We start from the raw sequence: 14,401 nt of genomic DNA on the forward strand, positions 1-14,401 counted from the left end.
AGCAAAGCTTGAGGTATAGCAGCTAACTCTTTAAACCTAAATTAAACAACATGGCACATATAATTTACTTCAGAGAACTAAGCATTGTGTGCAGAGATTTTGTGGCTATCTCCTTTCTTTCAGTTTTTGTGCTAACATTCTTATCTGTAAAACTAGCATTTTCACTATAGGAAAGCAAATCTGGTAGTATAGCAGCTAACTCTTTAAACCTAAATGAAACAACATGGCACATATGATTTACTTCTGAGAACTAAGCATTGTGTGCAGAGATTTTGCAGTTATCTCCTTTACTTCAGATTTTGTGCTAACATTCACATATTTATACTAGCATTTACTATACACAATAGCCTAACTAAGGGTATAGCAGCTAACTCTTTAAACCTAAATGAAACAACATGGCCCATATGATTTACTTCAGAGAACTAAGCATTCTGTGCAGAGATTTTGCGGCTATCTCCTTTCTTTCAGTTTTTGTGCTAACATTCCTATCTGTAAAACTAGCATTTACACTATAGGAAAGCAAAGCTTGAGGTATAGCAGCTAACTCTTTAAACCTAAATGAAACAACATGGCACATATAATTTACTTCTGAGAACTAAGCATTGTGTGCAGAGATTTTGCGGCTATCTCCTTTCTTTCAGTTTTTGTGCTAACATTCCTATCTGTAAAACTAGCATTTACACTATAGGAAAGCATAACAGGCTCTATAGCAGCTAACTCTTTAAACCTAAATGAAACAACATGGCACATATGATTTACTTCAGAGAACTAAGCATTGTGTGCAGAGATTTTGTGGCTGTCTCCTTTCTTTTAGTTTTTGTGCTAACATTCTTATCTGTAAAACTAGCATTTACACTATAGGAAAGCAAATCCGGGAGTATAGCAGCTAACTCTTTAAACCTAAATGAAACAACATGGCACATATGATTTACTTCTGAGAACTAAGGGTTTTGTGCAGAGATTTTGCAGCTATCTCCTTTACTTCAGATTTTGTGCTAACATTCATATCTTTATACTAGCATTTACTATATACGAAAGCCTAACTAAGGGTATAGCAGCTAACTCTTTAAACGTAAATGAAACAACATGGCACATATGATTTACTTCTGATAACTAAGCATTTTGTGCAGAGATTTTGCGGCTATCTCCTTTCTTTCAGTTTTTGTGCTAGCATTCCTATCTGTAAAACTAGCATTTACACTATAGGAAAGCATAACCGGCGGTAGAGCAGCTAACTCTTTAAACCTAAATGAAACAACATGGCACATAAAATTTACTTCTGAGAACTAAGCATTGCGAGCAGAGATTTTGCGGCTATCTCCTTTCTTTCAGTTTTTGTGCTTACATTCCTATCTGTAAAACTAACACTTAGAGTATAGAAAAGAATAACCGGCACTATAGTAGCTAACTCTTTAAACCTAAATGAAACAACATGGCACATATGATTTACTTCAGAGAACTAAGCATTGTGTGCAGAGATTTTGCGGCTATCTCCTTTCTTTTAGTTTTTGTGCTAACATTCTTATCTGTAAAACTAGCATTTACACTATAGGAAAGCAAATCCGGGAGTAAAGCAGCTAACTCTTTAAACCTAAATGAAACAACATGGCACATATGATTTACTTCTGAGAACTAAGGGTTTTGTGCAGAGATTTTGCAGCTATCTCCTTTACTTCAGATTTTGTGCTAACATTCATATATTTTTACTAGCATTTACTATATACGAAAGCCTAACTAAGGGTATAGCAGCTAACTCTTTAAACCTAAATGAAACAACATGGCACATATGATTTACTTCTGATAACTAAGCATTTTGTGCAGAGATTTTGCGGCTATCTCCTTTCTTTCAGTTTTTGTGCTAGCATTCCTATCTGTAAAACTAGCATTTACACTATAGGAAAGCATAACCGGCGGTAGAGCAGCTAACTCTTTAAACCTAAATGAAACAACATGGCACATAAGATTTACTTCTGAGAACTAAGCATTGTGAGCAGAGATTTTGCGGCTATCTCCTTTCTTTCAGTTTTTGTGCTTACATTCCTATCTGTAAAACTAACACTTACAGTATAGAAAAGCATAACCGGCACTATAGTAGCTAACTCTTTAAACCTAAATGAAACAACATGGCACATATGATTTACCTCTGAGAACTAAGCATTGTGTGAAGAGATTTTGCGGCTATCACCTTTCTTTCAGTTTTGTGCTAACATTCCTATCTGTAAAACTAGCATTTACACTATAGGAAAGCATAACCGGTAGTATAGCAGCTAACTCTCTAAACCTAAATGAAACAACATGGCACATATGATTTACTTCTGAGAACTAAGCATTGTGTGCAGAGATTTGGCGGCTATCACCTTTCTTTCAGTTTTTGTGCTAACATTTCAATCTGTAAAACTAGCATTTACACTATAGGAAAGCAAAGCTTGAGGTATAGCAGCTAACTCTTTAAACCTAAATGAAACAACATGGCACATATAATTTACTTCTGAGAACTAAGCATTGTGTGCAGAGATTTTGCGGCTATCTCCATTCTTTCAGTTTTTGTGCTAACATTCCTATCAGTAAAACTAGCATTTACACTATAGGAAAGCATAACCGGCGGTATAGCAGCTAACTCTTTAAACCTAAATGAAACAACATGGCACATATGATTTACTTCAGAGAACTAAGCATTGTGTGCAGAGATTTTGCGGCTATCTCCTTTCTTTCAGTTTTTGTGCTAACATTCCTATCTGTAAAACTAGCACTTACAGTATAGGAAAGCATAACCGGCAATATAGCAGCTAACTCTTTAAACTTAAATAAAACAATATGGCACATATGATTTACTTCTGAGAACTAAGCATTGTGTGCAGAGATTTTGCGGCTATCTCCTTTACTTCAGATTTTGTGCTAACATTCATATCTTTATACTAGCATTTAGTATTTACGAAAGCCTAACTAAGGGTATAGCAGCTAAGTCTTTAAACCTAAATGAAACCACATGGCACATATGATTTACTTCTGAGAACTAAGCATTGTGTGCAGAGCTTTTGCGGCTATCACCTTTCTTTCAGTTTTTGTGCTAACATTCCTATCTGTAAAACTAGCATTTACCCTATAGGAAAGCAAAGCTTGAGGTATAGCAGCTAACTCTTTAAACCTAAATGAAACAACATGGCACATATAATTTACTTCTGAGAACTAAGCATTGTGTGCAGAGATTTTGCGGCTATCTCCTTTCTTTCAGTTTTTGTGCTAACATTCTTATCTGTAAAACTAGCATTTACACTATAGGAAAGCAAATCCGGGAGTATAGCAGCTAACTCTTTAAACCTAAATGAAACAATATGGCACATATGATTTACTTCTGAGAACTAAGTGTTTTGTGCAGAGATTTTGCAGCTATCTCCTTTACTTCAGATTTTTTGCTAACATTCATATCTTTATACTAGCATTTACTATATACGAAAGCCTAACTAAGGGTATAGCAGCTAACTCTTTAAACCTAAATGAAACAGCAAGGCACATATGATTTACTTCTGATAACTAAGCATTTTGTGCAGAGATTTTGCGGCTATCTCCTTTCTTTCAGTTTTTGTGCTAGCATTCCTATCTGTAAAACTAGCATTTACACTATAGGAGAGCATAACCGGCGGTATAGCAGCTAACTCTTTAAACCTAAATGAAACAACATGGCACGTATGATTTACTTCTGAGACCTAAGCATTGTGTGCAGAGATTTTACGGCTATCACCTTTCTTTCAGTTTTTGTGCTAACATTCCTATCTGTAAAACTAGCATTTACACTATAGGAAAGCATAACCGGTAGTATAGCAGCTACCTCTTTAAACGTAAATGAAACAACATGGCACATATGATTTACTTCTGATAACTAAGCATTTTGTGCAGAGATTTTGCGGCTATCTCCTTTCTTTCAGTTTTTGTGCTAGCATTCCTATCTGTAAAACTAGCATTTACACTATAGGAAAGCATAACCGGCGGTAGAGCAGCTAACTCTTTAAACCTAAATGAAACAACATGGCACATAAAATTTACTTCTGAGAACTAAGCATTGCGAGCAGAGATTTTGCGGCTATCTCCTTTCTTTCAGTTTTTGTGCTTACATTCCTATCTGTAAAACTAACACTTAGAGTATAGAAAAGAATAACCGGCACTATAGTAGCTAACTCTTTAAACCTAAATGAAACAACATGGCACATATGATTTACTTCAGAGAACTAAGCATTGTGTGCAGAGATTTTGCGGCTATCTCCTTTCTTTTAGTTTTTGTGCTAACATTCTTATCTGTAAAACTAGCATTTACACTATAGGAAAGCAAATCCGGGAGTAAAGCAGCTAACTCTTTAAACCTAAATGAAACAACATGGCACATATGATTTACTTCTGAGAACTAAGGGTTTTGTGCAGAGATTTTGCAGCTATCTCCTTTACTTCAGATTTTGTGCTAACATTCATATATTTTTACTAGCATTTACTATATACGAAAGCCTAACTAAGGGTATAGCAGCTAACTCTTTAAACCTAAATGAAACAACATGGCACATATGATTTACTTCTGATAACTAAGCATTTTGTGCAGAGATTTTGCGGCTATCTCCTTTCTTTCAGTTTTTGTGCTAGCATTCCTATCTGTAAAACTAGCATTTACACTATAGGAAAGCATAACCGGCGGTAGAGCAGCTAACTCTTTAAACCTAAATGAAACAACATGGCACATAAGATTTACTTCTGAGAACTAAGCATTGTGAGCAGAGATTTTGCGGCTATCTCCTTTCTTTCAGTTTTTGTGCTTACATTCCTATCTGTAAAACTAACACTTACAGTATAGAAAAGCATAACCGGCACTATAGTAGCTAACTCTTTAAACCTAAATGAAACAACATGGCACATATGATTTACCTCTGAGAACTAAGCATTGTGTGAAGAGATTTTGCGGCTATCACCTTTCTTTCAGTTTTGTGCTAACATTCCTATCTGTAAAACTAGCATTTACACTATAGGAAAGCATAACCGGTAGTATAGCAGCTAACTCTCTAAACCTAAATGAAACAACATGGCACATATGATTTACTTCTGAGAACTAAGCATTGTGTGCAGAGATTTGGCGGCTATCACCTTTCTTTCAGTTTTTGTGCTAACATTTCAATCTGTAAAACTAGCATTTACACTATAGGAAAGCAAAGCTTGAGGTATAGCAGCTAACTCTTTAAACCTAAATGAAACAACATGGCACATATAATTTACTTCTGAGAACTAAGCATTGTGTGCAGAGATTTTGCGGCTATCTCCATTCTTTCAGTTTTTGTGCTAACATTCCTATCAGTAAAACTAGCATTTACACTATAGGAAAGCATAACCGGCGGTATAGCAGCTAACTCTTTAAACCTAAATGAAACAACATGGCACATATGATTTACTTCAGAGAACTAAGCATTGTGTGCAGAGATTTTGCGGCTATCTCCTTTCTTTCAGTTTTTGTGCTAACATTCCTATCTGTAAAACTAGCACTTACAGTATAGGAAAGCATAACCGGCAATATAGCAGCTAACTCTTTAAACTTAAATAAAACAATATGGCACATATGATTTACTTCTGAGAACTAAGCATTGTGTGCAGAGATTTTGCGGCTATCTCCTTTACTTCAGATTTTGTGCTAACATTCATATCTTTATACTAGCATTTAGTATTTACGAAAGCCTAACTAAGGGTATAGCAGCTAAGTCTTTAAACCTAAATGAAACCACATGGCACATATGATTTACTTCTGAGAACTAAGCATTGTGTGCAGAGCTTTTGCGGCTATCACCTTTCTTTCAGTTTTTGTGCTAACATTCCTATCTGTAAAACTAGCATTTACCCTATAGGAAAGCAAAGCTTGAGGTATAGCAGCTAACTCTTTAAACCTAAATGAAACAACATGGCACATATAATTTACTTCTGAGAACTAAGCATTGTGTGCAGAGATTTTGCGGCTATCTCCTTTCTTTCAGTTTTTGTGCTAACATTCTTATCTGTAAAACTAGCATTTACACTATAGGAAAGCAAATCCGGGAGTATAGCAGCTAACTCTTTAAACCTAAATGAAACAATATGGCACATATGATTTACTTCTGAGAACTAAGTGTTTTGTGCAGAGATTTTGCAGCTATCTCCTTTACTTCAGATTTTTTGCTAACATTCATATCTTTATACTAGCATTTACTATATACGAAAGCCTAACTAAGGGTATAGCAGCTAACTCTTTAAACCTAAATGAAACAGCAAGGCACATATGATTTACTTCTGATAACTAAGCATTTTGTGCAGAGATTTTGCGGCTATCTCCTTTCTTTCAGTTTTTGTGCTAGCATTCCTATCTGTAAAACTAGCATTTACACTATAGGAGAGCATAACCGGCGGTATAGCAGCTAACTCTTTAAACCTAAATGAAACAACATGGCACGTATGATTTACTTCTGAGACCTAAGCATTGTGTGCAGAGATTTTACGGCTATCACCTTTCTTTCAGTTTTTGTGCTAACATTCCTATCTGTAAAACTAGCATTTACACTATAGGAAAGCATAACCGGTAGTATAGCAGCTACCTCTTTAAATCTAAATTAAACAACATGGCACATATGATTTACTTCTGAGAAGTAAGCATTGTGTGCAGAGATTTGGCGGCTATCACCTTTCTTTCAGTTTTTGTGCTAACATTCCTATCTGTAAAACTAGCATTTACACTATAGGAAAGCAAAGCTTGAGGTATAGCGCTAACTCTTTAAACCTAAATGAAACAACATGGCACATATTATTTACTTCTGAGAACTAAGCATTGTGTGCAGAGATTTTGCGGCTATCTCCCTTCTTTCAGTTTTTGTGCTAACATTCCTATCAGTAAAACTGGCATTTACACTATAGGAAAGCATAACAGGCGGTATAGCAGCTAACCCTTTAAACCTAAATGAAACAACATGGCACATATAATTTACTTCAGAGAACTAAGCATTGTGTGCAGAGATTTTGCGGCTATCTCCTTTCTTTCAGTTTTTGTGCTAACATTCCTATCTGTAAAACTAGCATTTTCACTATAGGAAAGCAAATCCGGTAGTATAGCAGCTAACTCTTTAAACCTAAATGAAACAACACGGCACATATGATTTACTTCTGAGAACTAAGCATTGTGTGCAGAGATTTTGCGGCTATCTCCTTTCTTTCAGTTTTTGTGCTAACATTCCTATCTGTAAAACTAGCACTTACAGTATAGGAAAGCATAACCGGCAATATAGCAGCTAACTCTTTAAACTTAAATAAAACAATATGGCACATATGATTTACTTCTGAGAACTAAGCATTGTGTGCAGAGATTTTGCGGCTATCTCCTTTACTTCAGATTTTGTGCTAACATTCATATCTTTATACTAGCATTTAGTATTTACGAAAGCCTAACTAAGGGTATAGCAGCTAACTCTTTAAACCTAAATGAAACCACATGGCACATATGATTTACTTCTGAGAACTAAGCATTGTGTACAGAGCTTTTGCGGCTATCACCTTTCTTTCAGTTTTTGTGCTAACATTCCTATCTGTAAAACTAGCATTTACCCTATAGGAAAGCAAAGCTTGAGGTATAGCAGCTAACTCTTTAAACCTAAATGAAACAACATGGCACATATAATTTACTTCTGAGAACTAAGCATTGTGTGCAGAGATTTTGCGGCTATCTCCTTTCTTTCAGTTTTTGTGCTAACATTCTTATCTGTAAAACTAGCATTTACACTATAGGAAAGCAAATCCGGGAGTATAGCAGCTAACTCTTTAAACCTAAATGAAACAATATGGCACATATGATTTACTTCTGAGAACTAAGTGTTTTGTGCAGAGATTTTGCAGCTATCTCCTTTACTTCAGATTTTTTGCTAACATTCATATCTTTATACTAGCATTTACTATATACGAAAGCCTAACTAAGGGTATAGCAGCTAACTCTTTAAACCTAAATGAAACAGCAAGGCACATATGATTTACTTCTGATAACTAAGCATTTTGTGCAGAGATTTTGCGGCTATCTCCTTTCTTTCAGTTTTTGTGCTAGCATTCCTATCTGTAAAACTAGCATTTACACTATAGGAGAGCATAACCGGCGGTATAGCAGCTAACTCTTTAAACCTAAATGAAACAACATGGCACGTATGATTTACTTCTGAGACCTAAGCATTGTGTGCAGAGATTTTGCGGCTATCACCTTTCTTTCAGTTTTTGTGCTAACATTCCTATCTGTAAAACTAGCATTTACACTATAGGAAAGCATAACCGGTAGTATAGCAGCTACCTCTTTAAATCTAAATTAAACAACATGGTACATATGATTTACTTCTGAGAAGTAAGCATTGTGTGCAGAGATTTGGCGGCTATCACCTTTCTTTCAGTTTTTGTGCTAACATTCCTATCTGTAAAACTAGCATTTACACTATAGGAAAGCAAAGCTTGAGGTATAGCGCTAACTCTTTAAACCTAAATGAAACAACATGGCACATATTATTTACTTCTGAGAACTAAGCATTGTGTGCAGAGATTTTGCGGCTATCTCCCTTCTTTCAGTTTTTGTGCTAACATTCCTATCAGTAAAACTGGCATTTACACTATAGGAAAGCATAACAGGCGGTATAGCAGCTAACTCTTTAAACCTAAATGAAACAACATGGCACATATAATTTACTTCAGAGAACTAAGCATTGTGTGCAGAGATTTTGCGGCTATCTCCTTTCTTTCAGTTTTTGTGCTAACATTCCTATCTGTAAAACTAGCATTTTCACTATAGGAAAGCAAATCCGGTAGTATAGCAGCTAACTCTTTAAACCTAAATGAAACAACACGGCACATATGATTTACTTCTGAGAACTAAGCATTGTGTGCAGAGATTTTGCAGGTATCTCCTTTCTTTCAGTTTTTGTGCTAACATTCCTATCTGTAAAACTAGCACTTACAGTATAGGAAAGCATAACCGGCAATGTAGCAGCTAACTCTTTAAACCTAAATAAAACAATATGGCACATATGATTTACTTCTGAGAACTAAGCATTGTGTGCAGAGATTTTGCAGCTATCTCCTTTACTTCAGATTTTGTGCTAACATTCATATCTTAATACTCGCATTTAGTATATATGAAAGCATAACTAAGGGTATTGCAGCTAACTCTTTAAACCTAAATGAAACAACATGGTACATATGATTTACTTCTGAGAACTAAGCATTGTGTGCAGAGCTTTTGCGGCTATCACCTTTCTTTCAGTTTTTGTGCTAACATTCCTATCTGTAAAACTAGCATTTACACTATAGGAAAGCAAAGCTTGAGGTATAGCAGCTAACTCTTTAAACCTAAATGAAACAACATGGCACATATAATTTACTTCTGAGAACTAAGCATTGTGTGCAGAGATTTTGCGGCTATCTCCTTTCTTTCAGTTTTTGTGCTAACATTCTTATCTGTAAAACTAGCATTTACACTATAGGAAAGCAAATCCGGGAGTATAGCAGCTAACTCTTTAAACCTAAATGAAACAACATGGCACATATGATTTACTTCTGAGAACTAAGTGTTTTGTGCAGAGATTTTGCAGCTATCTCCTTTACTTCAGATTTTGTGCTAACATTCATATCTTTATACTAGCATTTACTATATACGAAAGCCTAACTAAGGGTATAGCAGCTAACTCTTTAAACCTAAATGAAACAACAAGGCACATATGATTTACTTCTGATAACTAAGCATTTTGTGCAGAGATTTTGCGGCTATCTCCTTTCTTTCAGTTTTTGTGCTAGCATTCCTATCTGTAAAACTAGCATTTACACTATAGGAAAGCAAAGCTTGAGGTATAGCAGCTAACTCTTTACCTAAATGAAACAACAAGGCACATATAATTTACTTCAGAGAACTAAGCATTGTGTGCAGAGATTTTGCGGCTATCTCCTTTCTTTCAGTTTGTGTGCTAACATTCTTATCTGTAAAACTAGCATTTTCACTATAGGAAAGCAAATCCGGTAGTATAGCAGCTAACTCTTTAAACCTAAATGAAACAACATGGCACATATGATTTAATTCTGAGAACTAAGCATTGTGTGCAGAGATTTGGCGGCTATCACCTTTCTTTCAGTTTTTGTGCTAACATTCCTATCTGTAAAACTAGCATTTACACTATAGGAAAGCAAAGCTTGAGGTATAGCAGCTAACTCTTTACCTAAATGAAACAACAAGGCACATATAATTTACTTCAGGGAACTAAGCATTGTGTGCAGAGATTTTGCGGCTATCTCCTTTCTTTCAGTTTTTGTGCTAACATTCTTATCTGTAAAACTAGCATTTTCACTATAGGAAAGCAAATCCGGTAGTATAGCAGCTAACTCTTTAAACCTAAATGAAACAACATGGCACATATGATTTAATTCTGAGAACTAAGCATTGTGTGCAGAGATTTTGCAGTTATCTCCATTACTTCAGATTTTGTGCTAACATTCACATCTTTATACTAGCATTTACTATACACAATAGCCTAACTAAGGGTATAGCAGCTAACTCTTTAAACCTACATGAAACAACATAGCACATATGATTTACTTCTGATAACTAAGCATTTTGTGCAGTGATTTTGCGGCTATCTCCTTTCTTTCAGTTTTTGTGCTAGCATTCCTATCTGTAAAACTAGCATTTACACTATAGGAGAGCATAACCGGCGGTATAGCAGCTAACTCTTTAAACCTAAATGAAACAACATGGCACGTATGATTTACTTCTGAGACCTAAGCATTGTGTGCAGAGATTTTGCGGCTATCACCTTTCTTTCAGTTTTTGTGCTAACATTCCTATCTGTAAAACTAGCATTTACACTATAGGAAAGCAAAGCTTGAGGTATAGCAGCTAACTCTTTAAACCTAAATGAAACAACATGGCACATATAATTTACTTCTGAGAACTAAGCATTGTGTGCAGAGATTTTGCGGCTATCTCCATTCTTTCAGTTTTTGTGCTAACATTCCTATCAGTAAAACTGGCATTTACACTATAGGAAAGTATAACAGGCGGTATAGCAGCTAACTCTTTAAACCTAAATGAAACAACATGGCACATATAATTTACTTCAGAGAACTAAGCATTGTGTGCAGAGATTTTGCGGCTATCTCCTTTCTTTCAGTTTTTGTGCTAACATTCCTATCTGTAAAACTAGCATTTTCACTATAGGAAAGCAAATCCGGTAGTATAGCAGCTAACTCTTTAAACCTAAATGAAACAACACGGCACATATGATTTACTTCTGAGAACTAAGCATTGTGTGCAGAGATTTTGCAGGTATCTCCTTTCTTTCAGTTTTTGTGCTAACATTCCTATCTGTAAAACTAGCACTTACAGTATAGGAAAGCATAACCGGCAATGTAGCAGCTAAGTCTTTAAACCTAAATAAAACAATATGGCACATATGATTTACTTCTGAGAACTAAGTGTTTTGTGCAGAGATTTTGCAGCTATCTCCTTTACTTCAGATTTTGTGCTAACATTCATATCTTTATACTAGCATTTACTATATACGAAAGCCTAACTAAGGGTATAGCAGCTGACTCTTTAAACCTAAATGAAACAACAAGGCACATATGATTTACTTCTGATAACTAAGCATTTTGTGCAGAGATTTTGCGGCTATCTCCTTTCTTTCAGTTTTTGTGCTAGCATTCCTATCTGTAAAACTAGCATTTACACTATAGGAAAGCAAAGCTTGAGGTATAGCAGCTAACTCTTTACCTAAATGAAACAACAAGGCACATATAATTTACTTCAGAGAACTAAGCATTGTGTGCAGAGATTTTGCGGCTATCTCCTTTCTTTCAGTTTTTGTGCTAACATTCTTATCTGTAAAACTAGCATTTTCACTATAGGAAAGCAAATCCGGTAGTATAGCAGCTAAGTCTTTAAACCTAAATGAAACAACATGGCACATATGATTTACTTCTGAGAACTAAGCATTGTGTGCAGGGATTTGGCGGCTATCACCTTTCTTTCAGTTTTTGTGCTAACATTCCTATCTGTAAAACTAGCATTTACACTATAGGAAAGCAAAGCTTGAGGTATAGCAGCTAACTCTTTACCTAAATGAAACAACAAGGCACATATAATTTACTTCAGAGAACTAAGCATTGTGTGCAGAGATTTTGCGGCTATCTCCTTTCTTTCAGTTTTTGTGCTAACATTCTTATCTGTAAAACTAGCATTTTCACTATAGGAAAGCAAATCCGGGAGTATAGCAGCTAACTCTTTAAACCTAAATGAAACAACATGGCACATATGATTTACTTCTGAGAACTAAGCATTGTGTGCAGAGATTTTGCAGTTATCTCCTTTACTTCAGATTTTGTGCTAACATTCACATATTTATACTAGCATTTACTATACACAATAGCCTAACTAAGGGTATAGCAGCTAACTCTTTAAACCTAAATGAAACAACATGGCCCATATGATTTACTTCAGAGAAATAAGCATTGTGTGCAGAGATTTTGCAGCTATCTCCTTTCTTTCAGTTTTTCTGCTAACATTCCTATCTGTAAAACTAGCCCTTACAGTATAGGAAGGCATAACCGGCAATATAGCAGCTAACTCTTTAAACCTAAATAAAACAATATGGCACATATGATTTACTTCTGAGAACTAAGCATTGTGTGCAGAGATTTTGCGGCTATCTCCTTTACTTCAGATTTTGTGCTAACATTCATATCTTAATACTCGCATTTAGTATATATGAAAGCTTAACTAAGGGTATTGCTGCTAACTCTTTAAACCTAAATGAAACAACATGGCACATATGATTTACTTCTGAGAACTAAGCATTGTGTGCAGAGCTTTTGCGGCTATCACCTTTCTCTCAGTTTTTGTGCTAACATTCCTATCTGTAAAACTAGCATTTACACTATAGGAAAGCAAAGCTTGAGGTATAGCAGCTAACTCTTTAAACCTAAATGAAACAACATGGCACATATAATTTACTTCTGAGAACTAAGCATTGTGTGCAGAGATTTTGCAGTTATCTCCTTTACTTCAGATTTTGTGCTAACATTAACATATTTATACTAGCATTTACTATACACAATAGCCTAACTAAGGGAATAGCAGCTAACTCTTTAAACCTAAATGAAACAACATGGCCCATATGATTTACTTCAGAGAAATAAGCATTGTGTGCAGAGATTTTGCAGCTATCTCCTTTCTTTCAGTTTTTGTGCTAGCATTCCTATCTGTAAAAGTAGCATTTACACTATAGGAAAGCATAACCGGCGGTAGAGCAGCTAACTCTTTAAACCTAAATGAAACAACATGGCACATAAGATTTACTTCTGAGAACTAAGCATTGTGAGCAGAGATTTTGCGGCTATCTCCTTTCTTTCAGTTTTTGTGCTTACATTCCTATCTGTAAAACTAGCACTTACAGTATAGGAAAGCATAACCGGCACTATAGCAGCTAACTCTTTAAACCTAAATGAAACAACATGGCACATATGATTTACCTCTGAGAACTAAGCATTGTGTGCAGAGATTTTGCGGCTATCACCTTTCTTTCAGTTTTTGTGCTAACATTCCTATATGTAAAACTAGCATTTACACTATAGGAAAGCATAACCGGTAGTATAGCAGCTAACTCTTTAAATCTAAATGAAACAACATGGCACATATGATTTACTTCTGAGAACTAAGCATTGTGTGCAGAGATTTGGCGGCTATCACCTTTCTTTCAGTTTTTGTGCTAACATTCCTATCTTAAAACTAGCATTTACACTATAGGAAAGCAAAGCTTGAGGTATAGCAGCTAACTCTTTAAACCTAAATGAAACAACATGGCACATATAATTTACTTCTGAGAACTAAGCATTGTGTGCAGAGATTTTGCGGCTATCTCCATTCTTTCAGTTTTTGTGCTAACATTCCTATCAGTAAAACTGGCATTTACACTATAGGAAAGCATAACAGGCGGTATAGCAGCTAACTCTTTAAACCTAAATGAAACAACATGGCACATATGATTTACTTCAGAGAACTAAGCATTGTGTGCAGAGATTTTGCGGCTATCTCCTTTCTTTCAGTTTTTGTGCTAACATTCCTATCTGTAAAACTAGCATTTTCACTATAGGAAAGCAAATCCGGTAGTATAGCAGCTAACTCTTTAAACCTAAATGAAACAACACGGCACATATGATTTACTTCTGAGAACTAAGCATTGTGTGCAGAGATTTTGCAGGTATCTCCTTTCTTTCAGTTTTTGTGCTAACATTCCTATCTGTAAAACTAGCACTTACAGTATAGGAAAGCATAACCGGCAATGTAGCAGCTAACTCTTTAAACCTAAATAAAACAATATGGCACATATGATTTACTTCT

The sequence above is a fragment of the Dasypus novemcinctus genome, chromosome 25 (assembly GCF_030445035.2).
Source record: "Dasypus novemcinctus isolate mDasNov1 chromosome 25, mDasNov1.1.hap2, whole genome shotgun sequence".
NCBI lineage: Eukaryota > Metazoa > Chordata > Mammalia > Cingulata > Dasypodidae > Dasypus > Dasypus novemcinctus.